This window comes from Poecilia reticulata, linkage group LG10, assembly GCF_000633615.1.
Source record: "Poecilia reticulata strain Guanapo linkage group LG10, Guppy_female_1.0+MT, whole genome shotgun sequence".
Lineage (NCBI taxonomy): Eukaryota > Metazoa > Chordata > Actinopteri > Cyprinodontiformes > Poeciliidae > Poecilia > Poecilia reticulata.
Genome location: NC_024340.1, coordinates 4,824,408 through 4,841,454, shown reverse-complemented (window position 1 = coordinate 4,841,454; position 17,047 = coordinate 4,824,408). Strand labels below are relative to the sequence as shown.

The 17,047-nt window shown below is 41.3% G+C and overlaps 2 long non-coding RNA genes across 4 annotated transcripts in view; one reads left to right on the top strand and one right to left on the bottom strand.

The window, feature by feature from the left end:
* LOC103470926 (uncharacterized) overlaps positions 1-16,981 on the top strand; it is a 22,009-nt gene extending 5,028 nt beyond the window's left edge. The window contains exons 1-4 of one of the 3 annotated variants that reach the window (XR_534557.2): positions 1,623-1,707; positions 7,147-7,203; positions 10,892-11,053; positions 14,657-16,981. This is a non-coding gene — a long non-coding RNA (uncharacterized LOC103470926). Of the gene's footprint in view, positions 1-1,622; positions 1,708-7,146; positions 7,204-10,891; positions 11,054-14,656 lie in introns of those variants that run through there. The other 2 variants (XR_534556.2, XR_001776996.1) reach the window with 2 other exon arrangements.
* LOC103470925 (uncharacterized) lies at positions 7,136-7,508 on the bottom strand. Its single transcript, XR_534555.1, has 3 exons — positions 7,419-7,508; positions 7,272-7,334; positions 7,136-7,183 (listed from the first exon to the last, which is right to left on the bottom strand). It is a non-coding gene; the product is annotated as an uncharacterized LOC103470925 (long non-coding RNA).
* Positions 16,982-17,047: the final 66 nt, after the last annotated feature.

Sequence of the window (17,047 nt, the reverse complement as noted above, 5' to 3'; positions counted from 1 at the left end):
TATATATATAGAGAGAGAGAGAGAGAGAGAGAGAGAGAGCGCGTACTTTTCTTATCACAGCTCTTTTTAGCCGCAATATTAGAACCAGATGAATCTGACATCAAGAAGCGAATTAAATTTCCAGTGTTGTTTCACTGCATTGTTTAACTGGAAAACCTCGACTTCTGACATGTGTGTTGATGTAACAAATACCACCCAGCACAACCACAGCAATAACATCTGCCAACACCTACAACGTCTGAATGCACAGGGGAAAAAAAAGAAAGAAAAACTAAAGGAGTAGATTATTCCAAACTCAGGGCTTCTCAATCTGGCCGACCTGCACAGGAAGTAGAGCGTTACCCACAGAATATACTGGGAGTATCCTTGGGAGTGTCCTTGCACTGGACACCGACCTCACTGGGCGACAAAGATGGCATGAATTAAAAATCAGACATGTGTTAAACTTTAAAATGATACCCACCAAATAAGAACATACAGTGGTTTAATAGATTAAATGTTGAAACTGCATGGCGCTGCAAAAATTACATCACATCTGGGCGAAGTCCTCGCGTTGTAATCAACATGCATAGACGGGATCGTGAAGGGGTCAAGTTAGACACGGGTCAGTTTCATATTCGTACGGATTGATCGGCTTGGGTAAACGGTGTCACTGTTTTACACAAAAATGAGAACAGAAAAGCAGCAGTTATTCCTACTGATGTATAAAAATAACCAGTAGAGTCACAGTAAAATGTCTTTAACATATATTTACTCATTCTTATTTGAACTTTGATACACAGGCACGTAGCCTGTGTATCAGGCAGCAGGAAAATACGACCCAAATTCATTTTTTTTGTTGCCCATGCCTATATGTGATTTTTTTGGTTTGATTCTGATGAATACTCTTTAAAGAGTAACACAGATATTAGGTGGTTCAGTGGTCAGGCTCTCTGCTCGGTATAGCTAGCCTGTTGTTGGCTGTTCCACAGAGTTTAGCAGAATTAGCTAGTAAAAGTGAAGAGTGTGGCTTGTTTAGCGTCCCTGTCAAAGCTCTCTGTGTCCTTCACAAACGGTGTCCAAACGACTGAATTTGTCTTTCTTGTGAGCAGTGGGAAAGTGTTGCCTTTTCTCTTCTCTGCCTTCTCATTAAAATGAGTTTAAGCTTTATGAATATATTGGAAAGTGTGTTTAGAAGAAATCTCAGTTTATCAGTGAAGAAAACCCTGTAGCTGCGACCTCACCAGGTTGGAACCACGACTCAGAAACCCTCACTGTTGCCCATAAACCTTCCACAGGTGTTAAGAAGACAGCTTTAGCTGAATGGTAAGCTAATTATGATTTTATCCGCATGGTTGCGGCTCCGTTTTCTTTTGGTCTCGCCAAACTTTCCCTTGCGCTCCAGATCTCATCTCGACTTCCAGCGTTTTTTTTTTTTTTCCGACCCAGCAGTTCAGTTCAGCTTCCACCTGAGCAGAACCGACTCATCTCTGAGCCGCGGTATCAGCATGCTGCTCACAGGAATGCTGCGCAGATGCGAGCCGGGCCGCAGTCTGTGACGCACACCTTTATGTTTCTGTTATCTGATATAACTCACGCCGTTCCGTGCCTCTTCTTTCCCGTTTTTTATGTGGTAGCAGAGACCTCTCTCCCTGCTCTCAGTAATGTGATCCAGTGATTAGTATTCTGCTCAGGCGACGGGATGGAAAGCAGAGTGGCTGCCGAGAGGTGTGTTGAATCGCATCACTCATATTGCACTATGTGTGTGTGTGTTGTAAAGTGTGAGAGAAAGAGGATGAAATCAATCTTTTATCATTGACCGCCACTAAGTGTTGCGCATGCAAGCTTCACTCTGCTTGGTTTAAACACACATTTACCATCTAAGTGAGCTGCTGTACCGCCATTTGTCAGCTTCATCCTGTGTGTGTGTGTGTGTGTGTGTTACCTTTTGCACACACACGCACACATACCAAGGTCAACCGCACCTTATTGCTGTTCTCTGGTAAATACAGATAGTCCATTCACTTAGCGAGTGTGATAATGGCAATCCGAAGAAGCGGCAGAATTAAAGCGGTAATGCGCTTTTAAGATATTTCTAACGCAAACAGCCGTGTTTGTGCAGGTGACTGAGCTGGGATTGTTTACGTGCAGGGAGTCCTAATAATGAATGTAACAGAGTTACAATTACCAAGGCGACATAAAAACTCCTTAATCTGGCTTTTAGCTGTGAAATTTATAACTTATTTATTATCTGCTGTACGTCTTTATTTTATTATAACTTTATTATATCTAGTATAATTTTATTGATGTGAAAGTTGTTACTAATAATTGTAATTACTGACATGTATTTTTGATAATATTGTAACTTACTATTTCAGTTTTGCATGTATTGTTCTAGACTGCTTTATTGTTTTACTATATTTTCTTAGACATAAATAGGCATATTTGTAGTATTTAATGTCCATTATTAATTGTCACAGCTTCCAATTCAGTTCTTCACAGTTTTAATGACATTGTTTGTTTTATATGTCTAATTACTTTATTATGTTTCTCCATCCTTCTGTTTTTCACCTCTAAAGCTTTTTCTTTTCCTGCTACACTTGGACATATGAAAACTGCTCTATAAGTAAAGTTTGAGTGATAGAGTAGCTTTATTATCAGGGTTATTATGCAATCAAATTCTAAAATTAAAAGGAAACAGTGTAAAAACCAAGTAATCAGTAGTATTTCATACAAATATGCAGGTATTTGTAAAAATCTTGAGGACATAATTTAGTTTTTGTGGCTGACATTTGAGTGTCTGGTTGTTTTCAAGTGAGACTCAGCATTCGGTCTGAGTCTGAATCGATGAGGCTGGACATAAATATAATTTAGGTTCAATTCAAGAACTCACAGTGGACTACAGAGATTTTTGTTTGTGAAAATAAAAACTATACCTTTTAAAAATGTAAAACCTTTTATGACATGGAAATCTAGGAAATAAACACAGAAAAAAAAGTGAAACAATCTTCCAGTAACATTAAATTATAGCCTTTTCTGCATAATATATTTACTTTTCTGCTCTTTATGGAGTTACATAAGTGCAAAAAGAGAGTCATGTTTTCAGCCTGCTGCCTTACAGACAGCTGGCTTGCTGTAGTTTCAGGTAGCATTACCTGAACTAGAGGCATGGGAACTATCATAGAGTGTTTCTAATGAATGGAAGCATTTTCAAACAACCAAATTTGTCTGTTTTCATCCAGTGGAAAAGTAACATTCCTCTTTCAGCCAGCTGACAAGCAGCAACAGGTGGGGGTGACTCTATTCTATGCTCCATTCAACTAGAGAAAACTCTGGTCACTTTTACACTTTAGCTTTCAACTCAATTAAACAAGTTTAAGCAACAGGAAGTGTAAAAATAAAAATAAGAAGTATTTTGTTTTAAATGAAACATTGTTATACAAGTAGAAGGTTTATCGCTACCAGAAAGATGGTAAATGAGCATTAAACTTATTAGTAGCATCTTTCCATGTTTTTTTCTTCGTCACGTTCGCAGCAGGAAGCAGATGAGATGCAGAAACATGTGGATTAATTCCTGTAAGATTCCTCAAATTGAGTTTTCAGAAGTGGTTTTATACCCCTGCTTTTATTTCAACGCCTGGACTGATAAAATAAAGATCAAATCCTCATTTTTGCCCTGTTGGGAAATAAGACCGGGGGATACAAGAATCTGCATTACGCATTCACAATAACAACACACAAATATGACTGCTGGTACTTAAATATCTGGCAGATAAATACTAAATCTCTGTCCTGGTGACGTTTGATGAAACTTTTGACACGAATGCGTCTTGCACAAACTGTTCTCTTCCTGCCTGAGCGGCGGCATTTCATTTAAAATCTGAGACGTTCATTTAGCTAAACGGTGCAAAAACCTGTTTAAATTAAATGTTCCTGTGTAGACTTTAACTTCACAACCAGGCTGTCGTCTGCATGTGATCAAACCACAATCTCTGAAAATACTCCTGACATAAAAAAAAAGAAAATACATGACTTATCTACATGAAAAAAATACTAATATTAAATGAAAAAAAAAAAGCTTAAATCTTCACAGAAAATAGTTGAGTCCTAGATCGGAGATTTCCAACATAAACGTCACAAGTAAACCATTCATGTAGTCACATTTAATAAATCAGCGTTTAGAAAACAACAAGGCTTTAACAGGTGATTAGTTCTGTTCAATTACAATAATCTTCAAATTATGTTTTCCTTCACTTGAAGCAGAAAATCTGCATATTGAACTGAAAGAAAGGCTTGAAATCATCAATCTGTGTGTAGATAATATATATGATTAGAATTAGTTCCGTTTATGAGGCCAGTTCACAACAAATGTCTCAGTATTTTACAAAAAACAAAACGGTGCATTAAACTGTTTATTGTTCAAGTTAGTTTGAAACGTTTCTAAGAAAACATGGAGTCACTGACTTGCGGCGTTGCCTCTTCCTGGACAAACGCGTAGCGTCAGTCGGTTGCGTCATGTTGTGTTTTAACTACATTTTGTGGATTTCCTGGTATCAATCAATCAAATTTTATTAGCACATTTCAGCAGCCAGGCATTTCAAAGTGCTTTACATCATAACAAACAACCAAAACATTAAGTCAAGAGCTATCACTAAATTCGTAATTGATTACGTTTCAAATACAACAGGTGGGTTTTTAGTCGAGATTTATAGGAAGTCAGTGTTTCAGCTGTTTTGCAGTTTTCTGGAAGTTTGTTCCAGATTTGTGGCACATAGAAGCTGAATGCTGCTTCTCCTCGTTTGGTTCTGATTCTGGGGATGCAGAGTAGAACCAGACGTCCTGAGAGGTTCTAGAGGGTTGAAACAACATTTCCTTGATAGTAAAGGATTACAGTTGTCGAGCCTTAAAGGAAGAAATGCTTTAGTTTGTCAGCGTCAGTCCAGGACAGGACGCGTCTGTCAGCTGATTCACTTGAAATAAATGAACCTCTTAGTAATATTTCATTCTTATTTTTACATCAAGTCACGACCGCGAGTGTGTAGAGGAGCAGAAGTAAAACAGAGCAACATTTTATGTACCAATAAATCTGCCCCTCTTTACTCTGATTCCCCTAAATAAAGTTCCGCACCACCAAATTAGAAATATTACACGTAGCCTGCTGCAGATGCTCGAGGTTTTTGAGTTTTTGACAGCTTTTCTCTTCTTTTCTTTTCTTTTTTTTCTTTTAATAGATTAAAGGTAATGTGTTGCTGTTGTGCTGTTGTGCCGTTCTGCGCTTTAGAGGCCATCTGGTGATTCCACAGAGATAACCATTAATTTTCAGCCAATAATTTATCATGCTGACAGGTAATCTCGGGATCAGGTGATCGGGTCTTTCTGATTTAAATAAAGCTAGCCGTGTTTATTCATTGTTTACACGAATATTTGATGAACATCTCAGTAAAACTGCAAGCTTATCTCGGATCTCTAGGCTTTTACTAAAAGGATATGTTAAAGGAAGGACGTTTGCTTGACGTCTTCTGATGTCCTTCCCATTGGCTCAGAGCTGGATGTGGGGCTCCGTCTCCAGCCCATCAGATTGGAGGGTCATGACCTATGTAGATTATTTTTTTTTTCTTTTATTCAAATCGCCTCTGCCAGAGCTGGAGGACAGAGGGAGATCTGGGCGGCGTAAGTCTCTCCAAGCCTTTCAAATGGAGCCGATTTGTTGAAAGTGTTTCCTACATTTCTGCTGGATGTTACTTGAATGTTATCTGTTGGCAGACTACAATGTTCCCACTGCTAGTTTTTTATCAGGCTGTGAAAGTAATCCATCTGGAACCCAGAAAATGCCTCGGAGCTGTTTAAAATAAATAAATAAATAAAATCTGCAAGATGTCTGCTGAAAAGAAGGAGGAAAAATTAAATCTTGACTTCAGGCTGTTTTTTTTTTTTTCAATGAAATATACAGTAGCTATGTCCCTAATATAATTTAAGGATGTAATATTGGGAAAATTGACAGCACAATGAAACTAATTAAATATATATTTGGAATGCGGCAAACATTTTAATGCATTGACAATTTCCAACAAAACAAACCTAGGTTTTAGATCAAAGGTTGTGTATATTACATGGATTAGAAATGACCAGAGTTAGAGCTTCTTCCCTGAAATAACACTGAAGTTTGTTAAAATTTCAAAATCTGTGTTTCAAGCATTTAAATATTGCCACGAAAAGTTGACAGGATTTGAAGATTGTTTTTTTTTTGTGGACTCGTTATGGAAGCTTTCATCAACTCACAACTCTTGTAAAATCTAACAATCTTAAAATCTTATGTTTTAGTTAAAAGCAGCTGCAGAGATTAAATTCAATGAAACGATCTCTTCCAAGTGAAAAGTTAGATAAAAATCTACAATTTTTGATGGAATTTGAAGCGTGTGCCTTTTAAATAATCTGTCCATGTGTCAAACCAACTGAGTTTGTTGATTAACCATTTGATAAAAAGCTTCAGTTAAATCATATGGTTTTTTAAGTGTTCAGAAAACCTTCTACTGCCAACCCACTATAGCAAAAAAAAACAGTGCAGCCAATCAGAGTGATTAGAGCAAAAACCTATTGACTATTGGTTAATAGGCATGTAACTAATGGTTACATGTAACTAGGGGTTACATGCCTATTAGTTGCATTTTTAAGAGAAAAATAGAAATGAAGCCAAACTTCTCATGCATAATGTCTCTGGAGCTGCTTGAAGAGACAAGTCACCCTTCAGACTGTTATTGTGGCAAGTTGTTTTAGCTAGCTTAAATATAAAGTCAGTCCACAGCACATTAAATATGATTAAAGCGCTGTAGGGTAGAAGTCTTAGTTCATCTGCTGTGTTTTTTTGTTTTTTTAACTTTGACACTTTGTCTTTTAAGTGTTATACTTGCTGTAACATCAGTTCCCCATTTGGGACACAAATAAATCTGAATCTGAATCTGTTAACACTTCTCAGAAAACCAGCGCTGGCCTAAAGTATCCAGTGCCAGCGAGCTAATTGTTAGCTTACTTAGTGTGGCACAAAAGAGATGGTGTATTTGCTGCTGTGCTATTTAAATGCACCCAATGAAATGTGTGCAGCACCAGTAAGACACTAATTTGTAAACCAATGAGAGAGACGTGGTTTTACAATGTTATGCTTATTTCTAGTCCCCCTGATGGCCGTCCACCACAGTCAGCTCTGAGCCTGGACGCAGGAATGGGAAGGTAGGGTTACACAAAACAAATCCACAGCAAATAAAACAAAAATGGAAGCAAATTGCAAACCAACGCACCAAACCTGGAGAAAAAATGCAGCCGGGCTTACACCGGAGCTAAAGCAGCTTTGCTGTCAGACCCTGAGGAGAAATGAAATTTAATACGCGTCACCTCAGGCGAGTGGCGAATAGTAAACTGCGGAGGAAGGACCGGGCAAATTTTACCTGCTTTTCATGCATAATGTCTCTGGAGCTGAGACAACCCCAAATTACTCCATCTAAACTGGAGAGCTCTACTTCTGGCCCAGCAGCAACAGGTTGCTAGTCTTTTGTCAGGATTTCTGTACTTGAACTATTTCGAAGGTTTTCAGAAAACATGGAAACAAAAGAGCCTCTCTTTATTCTCACTTTACCCCTGCTGGCAGTTAATTAGATGCAACGGGTGTTCTCAATCATTGGGCTTCGTTCGTCCTGCTACATTAGCATTAGCCGCTAAGCAGCTAGCACCTGCTGGAGGCAGACGGACTCTTTCAATTGTTTTCTTTTGTTGTATATTCATGTAAAGTCACATTCATAAAACCTTCATTTCCCAGTTATTAATCCCAAAATACAGCCAGGTTTAACATTTGTTGCGCTTTTTTTGGTAACAGATATTTTGACTTGCAACCACCAAAACAGGCGATTCATCTCTGACGTACAACAAGCGAGCATGATTAACCACAGAATAAGTGAGAGTTGTTAGAAACTCCAGTCAATACCACAAATGGTTTCAGAATGGGGAAGTGGAAAGGAATGTTTTTATTGAATATTTTGTCCTTAAATCATGGACATCTCCTCCTCTGATAGAATCTGCAGCAGATTTGAGTTACGTCTTCTTCCAGCCTTTATCAAAAAAAAAAAAAGAAAAGAAACTGTGTGCTGCCAAACTCTTGTGTTAACAAAGGAGAAAGAAAATATTAGAACAGGGTAGATTTCCAGAAACGACACAAACACAGAGGAGGCTCTTGGCATCGTAAACTGTGATACGTGTGCGAGGCATGCTCTACCGAAAGGTAAAGAGACTATGGGGGAAGCAGGTAACACAGACAAGCAAGGAGTGTGTGTGTGTGTGTGTGTGTGTGTGTGTGTGTGTGTGTGTGTGTGTGTGTGTGTGTGTGTGTGTGAGTGAGTTGAGGATGTGTATGTGTGGCCGGCGGCTGAGAGAGAGACGTGTGTGCATGCATTAAAATCGGGGATTTTCTTGTCAGAGTAGCAGGGTTGGGGATTAGTTTAGGATCTGACTGAGATGTATGAGAGGAGGGCTGATGACTTTAGCCACATAAAGAGATGACTGGGCAAATGTGGGCACATACATCAATATCAGTGGCGAACACATTATAGAGACGCCTAGCAGGATAAACCATACACACACACACACAGGCACAGAGAGGAGACAACTGTGGAGGTTTTATTTCTTTATGCATCACCGGAGAGAAGGAAATTAATATCAGTGTATTGAAACCGTTCCTGTGGAGGATCTTTATGCTTCCCTTAACTCCAGATTCAAACGGTAAAATAGACGCAAGTGACACACACGCACACGCGCGCGCGCACACACACACCCTGGTGAAAGACAGGCTCTAAAATAACCTCTGTTCCAGCTGGTGGACTGCTGAGGCTCCTGCTGGGTTGTTTTAATGGGGAAAATTAGCCAAGCAGAAAGGTGGATCCTGTTTGTTATGCTCCACTGTCCCCCTTCCACGCAGCCGGCCAAGGAGGCATTCTCTGTTGTCCTCTCTCTCTCTCTCGCTCTGTGTGTGTGTGTGTGTGTGTGTGTGGGGGTGTGTGTGTGTGTGTGTGTGTGTGTGTGTGTGTGTGTCTCCCCGAGCTTCCCTGACACTGTGTATCTCCACCAGCTGCTGCTGCCTTCCTACATCTCGCTCCTCCTGCCTCCCACCCTCTGCCATGCACTCTCAGATACACACACACACTTCCACATACCAGAGGCAAAGCTGATCACAAATACACCCTCACCTTTGGTCTAAAGCGCTCAAAACTCGCAGAAGGATTCGCTTTTTTGCTATTCTGCGGCGGCCGACGCGTAAAGCTAGAGCAAAAAGGCCAAAGCGAGGAGGGGGGAAAAAGAGGAAGTAAAAGAAAGAAAATAAAAAAGAAAAGCCAGACGAGACGCGCGCCTGATGTGGGAATTCGAATAAACAGGCAGAGAAGGAGAGACAAGAGAGAGGGAGAGGTGAGGATGTGAGCGTTGAGATGAGGATATGCAGAGGGGTGAAAAGCATCTTTGTTCTGGATGCCCTTGAGACAGCTGACATAGCTTCAATAAGACCTTCTTTCATAGCCAAGGAGACCGAGTCGGAGCCGGAGAGAGGGGAAGCCAGAGCGCGCGGGGTTCAGTCCTGCTGCACTCCTTGTTGGTCACGTTACAGATAGCAGCAGTCACTTTGTCTCAGAGGAAGCTCTTGTTTTTTCAAAATCATTTCTCCTTCTGCCGCTGTGTCCTTTAGCCGCATTAGTATTATCATTGAAGGCAGTGACATCACCAGTAGCAAACCCCCGACGGGCCGAAAGAAAGAGTGCTTCAGAGATGCAAACATACACACAGGAAACCGTAAGGAGAAGTATAAAAACCTGCCCCAGGTGTGAAATATAAAACATCTCGGTTAATGTTGGGTCAGAATTAGTTCCTGTAGCAGGTTAGCGTTAGTGAATACAGAGCTTTTTAAACATCTGGAGCTCAACAAGGACATGAGTTTGAGTTGGGGTGGATTAAAACTATCTGATTTTGATTTTATTCAAATCGTCCCAAAACTGAGCTGAAACTCTTCCAACACTAACATTTCCTAAATCTTTTTAAAACATAATGAGGAAGAACAAATGCTTTGAAAATGGAATCAATGAATACATTGATTCTAATGTATTCAGCTAACTTGAGTCCATACTTTTTATTATGTGAAATTGACTTTTTTGAGCTGTAAATGATGTTATAATGTTTTCGTTAAAGGAGTAATAGAGGAGCCATGTTGTGACGACTTCCTGAAGGCGGAGTTTCAGAGAGAGCAGGAGCTTCTTAAAGAGACAGAGGCCCAAATTCAAAGATTTAAATTAGGAAGTAAAATTTCTTCCAAGTCATACTTGATACAGCATTTTTATAACAAGTGAAGTTAAGTTAGTTACTGGAAAACATGCTGTATTTCCCCTTTAAAACTACCTTTACTAAAGGGGGATATACATTTGGAGATTTATGGGGGTATTTTTCTTCCCAAACTAGCTTAAACTTCATTTCGAGTAGAGATTTTGAAGTCTTACCACAGATTTTTTTAACTGTATTCAGGTCAGGACTTTGACTAAGCACATGTTGTAGACATGCTTCATTCTCAACCGTTCCATTATGTCTCTGGCTGTTTGTTGTTGGGCCCAGTCTCTGTCCTTTGCACCTTTTAACAGGTTTTCATTTAGGATTGATCCGTCATTATAGCTCCACCCATCTTCCCATTAAATCTGTCCAGCTTCTTTTTTTTAAATAACCTTTGTTTAAGTTCATTCGAGAGCATTCCAAAGCATAATGCTGCCAGCGCCATGTTTCACTGTGGCGATGGAGCGCTCAGGGTGACGTGCCGCACATAGCATTTTGAATGCAGGTGAAAAAGTTCATGTTTGATCTGATCATCTTGTTCCTCCTGTTCTTCTGTCTCCCCCAGGCTGGCGGCGAACTGATTTCTTACGGCTTGCCAGCTGCTCTCCTCCTGTTTGGTTTGAAAGTGTGACTGAGGTGTGATTCAGGACTTTTCCCCACCTGAGCTGTGGATTCCCGCTGCTCCTCCAGAGTTTCCATAGGCCTCTCTTCTCAGCTACTCCTCTGGGTAAATAAAATAAGTAATAAAAGAAGGGTTCTCCTGGAATAAACTGTAATTTTGCTGTCATGTATTAAAAAAAAAGCAATCGGATATGATAACGGCAACATCTATCAACTGAGATCCAAGCTGAGAGGAAGCACAGCTAGAGCGAGTGTATCAGTGACATCACCTTCTGTAAACATGAGCGTAACGGCAGAGTGTGTTTGAATGGCAGAGTGTGTTGGAGTGAAATCTGTGTTGGAGAACCCGTGTTTGTGCAGGTGCTGTCCGAGTCCAACGGTTCCAACATGTGGTTGTGTGAGAGGAGCTTCTCTGACCAATCAGCGACTCCCTGCTGCTCATGATGTCACCACTGAGTGTCCGCTCTGGTTCCCCAGCAAAACAAAAACGATCTAATCAACAGCTCATGATGTGCAGAGAAGATTCCAACTCTACACCTTCATGAACATCGGGTAGTGGAATGACAAAAAATAATAATAAGAAGAAGGAAATTTAACCACTGATATGAAAAAAATAAACATAATGGTAGTTGTTAGTATTATCTCAAAGTATATTTATTTATTTATAGAATATTTTTAGAAAAATAAGCAATAATAAAAATAAATGTTTAATATATTATTCTTATTTTTGTTGTTATTACATTATTATTAAAGGTATGCGTTCATAGTTATTAACACTCCTCAGCTACTTTAACCTCCACAGAAGAGACAGAATGAGCAGTGGTGTCCCCAAGATGAGTCCTGGGGGGGCCATGGCCCCCTCTTTAAAAATGCTGAGCTAACCCCCACACCTCCATTCACATCATGGAAAGACACACAGAGTAACCTTTGCTATAAATATAAAATAAATAACTAATTATTATTATTAGTATTTGTTTTATTTTCTTTTTTGCTGTACCTCCCAAAATGCATTTACTGTCCTGGTCTGATCACCTGTATGAACATTTTCCACTGAGAATGATCCACAGTCACTAATGATTTGTATACATTGAATACTTTTTGTCGTTTTGCACAGATACTGAGAAGTAAACCCAAACAAATAGGAAACTGATCAACTCACTCATTATTCGCTCGTCATTCACTCACATGCATAAAAACATGCATCCTGACGTAAGCCTGCATGGTCCATAATGATTATTTGCTATTGGATATAGATAACGCTATCAGTTCAGAATTATCAGTAAAATGTACCGAGCCAGAACATTTCCATGATTTGTCCCTGATTAACCCTAATGTGAACACTGAGCAGCAACAGCAACTAGCTATTATCTCTGCATCATTAGGTGCACATTTAATTACCTCCTCGAGTTTAAAAAAAAAGAAAAGTACACTGAGCTCTTCCTCAGTACTTTCTTCATTATTAAAGTACCATGTCATGTCTTTCCTGTGTTTAAATTTACTGTGCGTTTTAATCATGCTTTTTATTGTAGCCAGTAATTAGACTATACAACTAATTTCTGTTGAAGGAAATCAGAGGCATCAGGACTGGAAACAGACATTTTATTTGTTGTTTTCAGAACATATCTGCTATTAATTCAGTTCAGGTTGTTATTTTTCACATCAGAGACACAACAACAATCAAATAAAAATCATCAAGTTTGAGGGAGACATCTTGTCCATCATAGTTCGTCATGCTATTAGCAGACAGGCTAACAACAAACTGTGGATGATAAAATAAAATGCTACTTTAAATGCTTACGATGGGGTTGCCATGTGAACACTAGTTATTTGTGTCCAGCTTTGTGTGATTTCATCTCGGCATCAATTCAGCTGCTTTCTGAAAGTCCTGGAGCTTTTTAAGACAAAATGTTTTAGGAAGCATAACAGATACTTCTAGTTTTTACCACATTAGTGCCCTGCCTGTTTGCCCACTTTTTGTCACATCCTGTATCACAGATACGTATCAGCGTTCACACACACACACACACACACACGCACGCACGCACACACACTGGAAATTTGAGAGTTTGTTGGTCTCTCTTCCTCTGTACCCAGAGTTCCTGGGCCCGGGGGGTGGAGAGTCTCTTCACCCGTCTCACACGTCCAACCCAAACACACAGGAACCCCCACACACACACACACCTACACACACACACACACTGGCAGCAGACCACATCACAGGGGGTCCATTCCTCCCAAAGTCCACAGGTCTCTGGATAAACATATTATTCTGGATGAAATGTTTCCCGTATTTGTTATTCTTTGTTCCGAGACTCCAGGTGGAATTGGTACGAAACCAAAAATCATACACGCATAACTCTTTGAAAGAAAGGGGTTGGGAGGGGTGTTCCAAGCGGAGGCGAAGGGGAATGAGAATTCCCTTTCGGAGCGAGACCTTGTAACAACATTTGTGCAGATTTCTTGCGATCGGCCCAGATTCTTCCCTCTGCATCCAACAAAGGCCGGGCTGTGTTGTGGGGAAGCGGATCTACCGTCCCCAAAAACCAGGAAGCGCTCCAAAAACCAGGAAGAGCTCTGAATCCGATCCAGCCGGTCCGAGAGACGCTGGTCCTCCTGGGGAGGCGGCGATGTGTGAGAGCGCTTCGCTGCTAGCTGCGTTAGCTTGAATGGAGATAGAAAGTGACGGCTGAGCAGCGGCTTCCAGTCAACATGAAAGAGTTCGGATTCAGACGGTGATGATGGCAGTGTCTCGCTCACTTATGCAATTACATTCAAATTGCTGCCAGAGCTTCTAACCCTGACTGGGGCCGCGCCGGGGCCCGGAGGGAAGCAGGCGAAGAGGTGATGAAGTGTGCTGAGAGATCACACAATGCCCACCTGTAACTCCAATGGCAGACGGGTGGATGCTGGGCGGATGCAGGGACGCAGCCATGTGTTTCCTGAAGGTGGATGCAGACACGTTGTAGCACCTGCAGCTACAGCACAAGACAACAGTGACCTTTTACTGGTAACTTAAGCTAACCTGAATACTTACAAGCCTCCTCTTGGTAGACTGAAATAGCTCACCTAAAGTCTGTCAACCACTTTGAAAGGTTGTTCCATCTCTACTACGTCTTTATCTTTGTCCCTCGCCCGTCTTTTTTTTGTTTTCTATCTCCAAGAGTTTTTCTGCTTTAGCTCCCTGTCATCAGACAACAAGATTCAAATGAATCTCGCTTTGGCGCCCCCACTAACCCAGCGCCCCTATGCGTCGGATATAGCGCATACCCACCTTTTTGCGCCTGTGGATGGATGGGTATGAAAAAGTACTCATTCCCCTTTTATTTTTTTTTCACATTGTGTCAAACTAGACTCATAAACCTTTGTGTATTTATTGGATTCTAAGACAAACTAACATAAAAAAAGCTCTTAATTGTGGCATGAATGGTTTTCTTTTCCTTTTTGCAAATAAGAATCTGAAATATGTGGTGTGTAGACGATCTGATGCCCAATCCATGATATCGTCACCTTCCTAAAACAATAACCTAATTCATTGTTTTTGCCACACACACACACACACACACACACACACACACACACACACACACACACACACACACACACACACACACACACACACACACACAAACACCACTTCTTTATTGCCAATAGATGATGTAGGCACAAAAAGAACACTTGACAAAAAAGTAACTTCAGATATTTATTTTAGGAAAGTGATGATATGAAAATGGAAAGAATACAACTGCAAGACTACCAAGACATTGACATCCACCTAAGCACTGGAGGAGCTACAGGGATCCACTGCTCAGGTGAGAAGATATGTTGTAATTGACAGCCATTAGTTGTGCACTACAGAACTGTGGTGTTAATGGCACAAAAACCATTCTTAAAGGGACATAGTGCCATTTTACAACACAATCCAGTAACTATGTCACCTTCAGTTGTTATAAAAGTGCTGCATATGTCAACACGACTTGAACAAAATTTGACTTTTGCAATTCATTGCTTTGAAATTGGCCTTCTGTTTGTTTAAGAAGCTCTGACAGTCTGTCATCGCAACAGCGTTTCTCCATTATGCCGTTTGCAACGTTTTTTTTAGGAGCTTCGGAGTCAGAAGTAGAAGTGAACCCAGCAGACTCGCAGTCCCAACAGGTGTTTGCTAATTGCTGCTGCCGCTAGTCTGGAGGGGCCTGAGCGAGGAAGGTGCTTCATTGAATCCTGAACGATTCAAGGATTGTCCCAGAAATGCACAAAATATTCAAGGCAACACTCCAGGGATGTTTGTGATGATGGAATAGCATAATAACACGATCGAAAAAGAAGATTTTACATCATACAGCCCCTTTGACAGAATGCCATAAGAAGTCCCGTTAGCAATTTGTAGGAGAAAGAAAAACAAGTGGAAGACGGTTCTCTGGTTAGACGGGAAAAATATTAACTATTTTAGCCTGTGTGCAGAGATAAGATGGATTATGCAAAACACGTGGCAGTTCTAAGAAATTCAGGCTGCGAGAGACTTTAAGACTTGAGCAGAGGTTCACCTTCCAGCAAAACAGCAGCTCTACACATAAACCCAGAGCTAGCAAGGATTGGTTTAGACCAGAGCGTGTTGACAGAATAGAGCGGCCCAATCAAAGCCAAGACCTAAATCTAGGGAAGACCTTAAAACCTGCTGTTAACAGGTGCTCTCAGGGCAGTCTGACTGAGCTTGGGCATTTTTTTTTTTTTTTTGGCAAAGAAATTTCACTGTGCAAAAACACATCCCAAAGCTGCAACTGCATCAAAAGGCACATCTACAAAGCATTGAGTCAAGGAGCAGCTGAGTACAAATGTGAGACGAACTTTCCATTTTTATATTTATGAAAAACGTGCAGGATTTCCCAGTGTTAAAATCCCAGTAAAACGCAGTGAAGTATGGGGCTTTTAAAGAGACAAACGCCGCATTTTCCAAGTTTGAGCCAATGGGATGAAGTCCCTCTGCCGTGTTAGCAGTCACCACACAATCCAGTCACAAGTATGACAGGATCTGATGCTCCCCGCATACTAATCCCCGCAAACCTGCAACACCGACTTATTTTATTTCCCTGCGACGTGTTTGTTTTCATAAACCAGCCTCTCCACCCACACCTCCCCCTACATTCCCAACTTTTTTTTTTTTTTTTTTTTGATGTCTCTCTCATCGGACCCCCCCCCCGGAGTCGCTCCTCACGCGTGACCGGGGGCCGGGGGTGCGCGCGCGCTGAGACGCAGCCCCGAATTAGAGGCGAAACAAAACGCAACTTATTCCGCTTCAAAGAGACGAGACGGCAGAAAACCCGAAGGTTTCGCGACGCCGACGTGAGGCGCGTCTCGCCGTGGACTCTTGCAGCTGTACATTGAACATAACGTGGCTTAAGAAGCTGGCTGCTGGTGTAATTCATCATCCTTACCAGGCATTAGGAAGATGCGACGTGATTGGAGGCAGGGAGGAAAAGCAACGCTCTTGCACAGCTCGGTATTCAGCTGAGGACTTTGTAAAGTGTAGAGGGGGGCACAGGGGTCACGAGGTGTGCGTGTGTGTGTGTCTGAGCATTTTTTTGTGTGTTTTTCTGCGTGTCTGTGTGTGTGTGTATGAGAGAGAGAGACGGCAGCATCACCAGTCCTCCAGGGCTCAGCAGGCTAATTAATAATGAATCCCAGAGAGTCTGTGTTTGAAATGCAGATGTGCAACTGCCAGCTCCGCCTGCTCCTTCAGAGGGACCTGTCGGTTCATGTGTGTGTGTGTGTGTGTGTGTGGGTGGATGGGTGGGTTTGTGTGCTCCACAGGGGGAAAGTATGTCGGCTGGTTGTTTAGCAGTGGCAGAGAACTTGCTCACATCCTGCACGAAACTCACGGGGGCCATTCATTAAACATCGACCACATTTTTGACTTTTGAGCGAGATTTCTCCAGGAGGCAGCCACAGGAGGAAAGCTGATTTCATGTGGGAAGTTTTTGCAACAACTTTGGCCTCTTTTTTTCTTTTTCTTCTTCTTCTTCATTTGGCTCCGAGGTGCCATCAGAGGCCTCGGCGACGAGCCTCTTCTCAAACTCGGCAGAGGAGGAGGAGAGTGGAGGTGCTG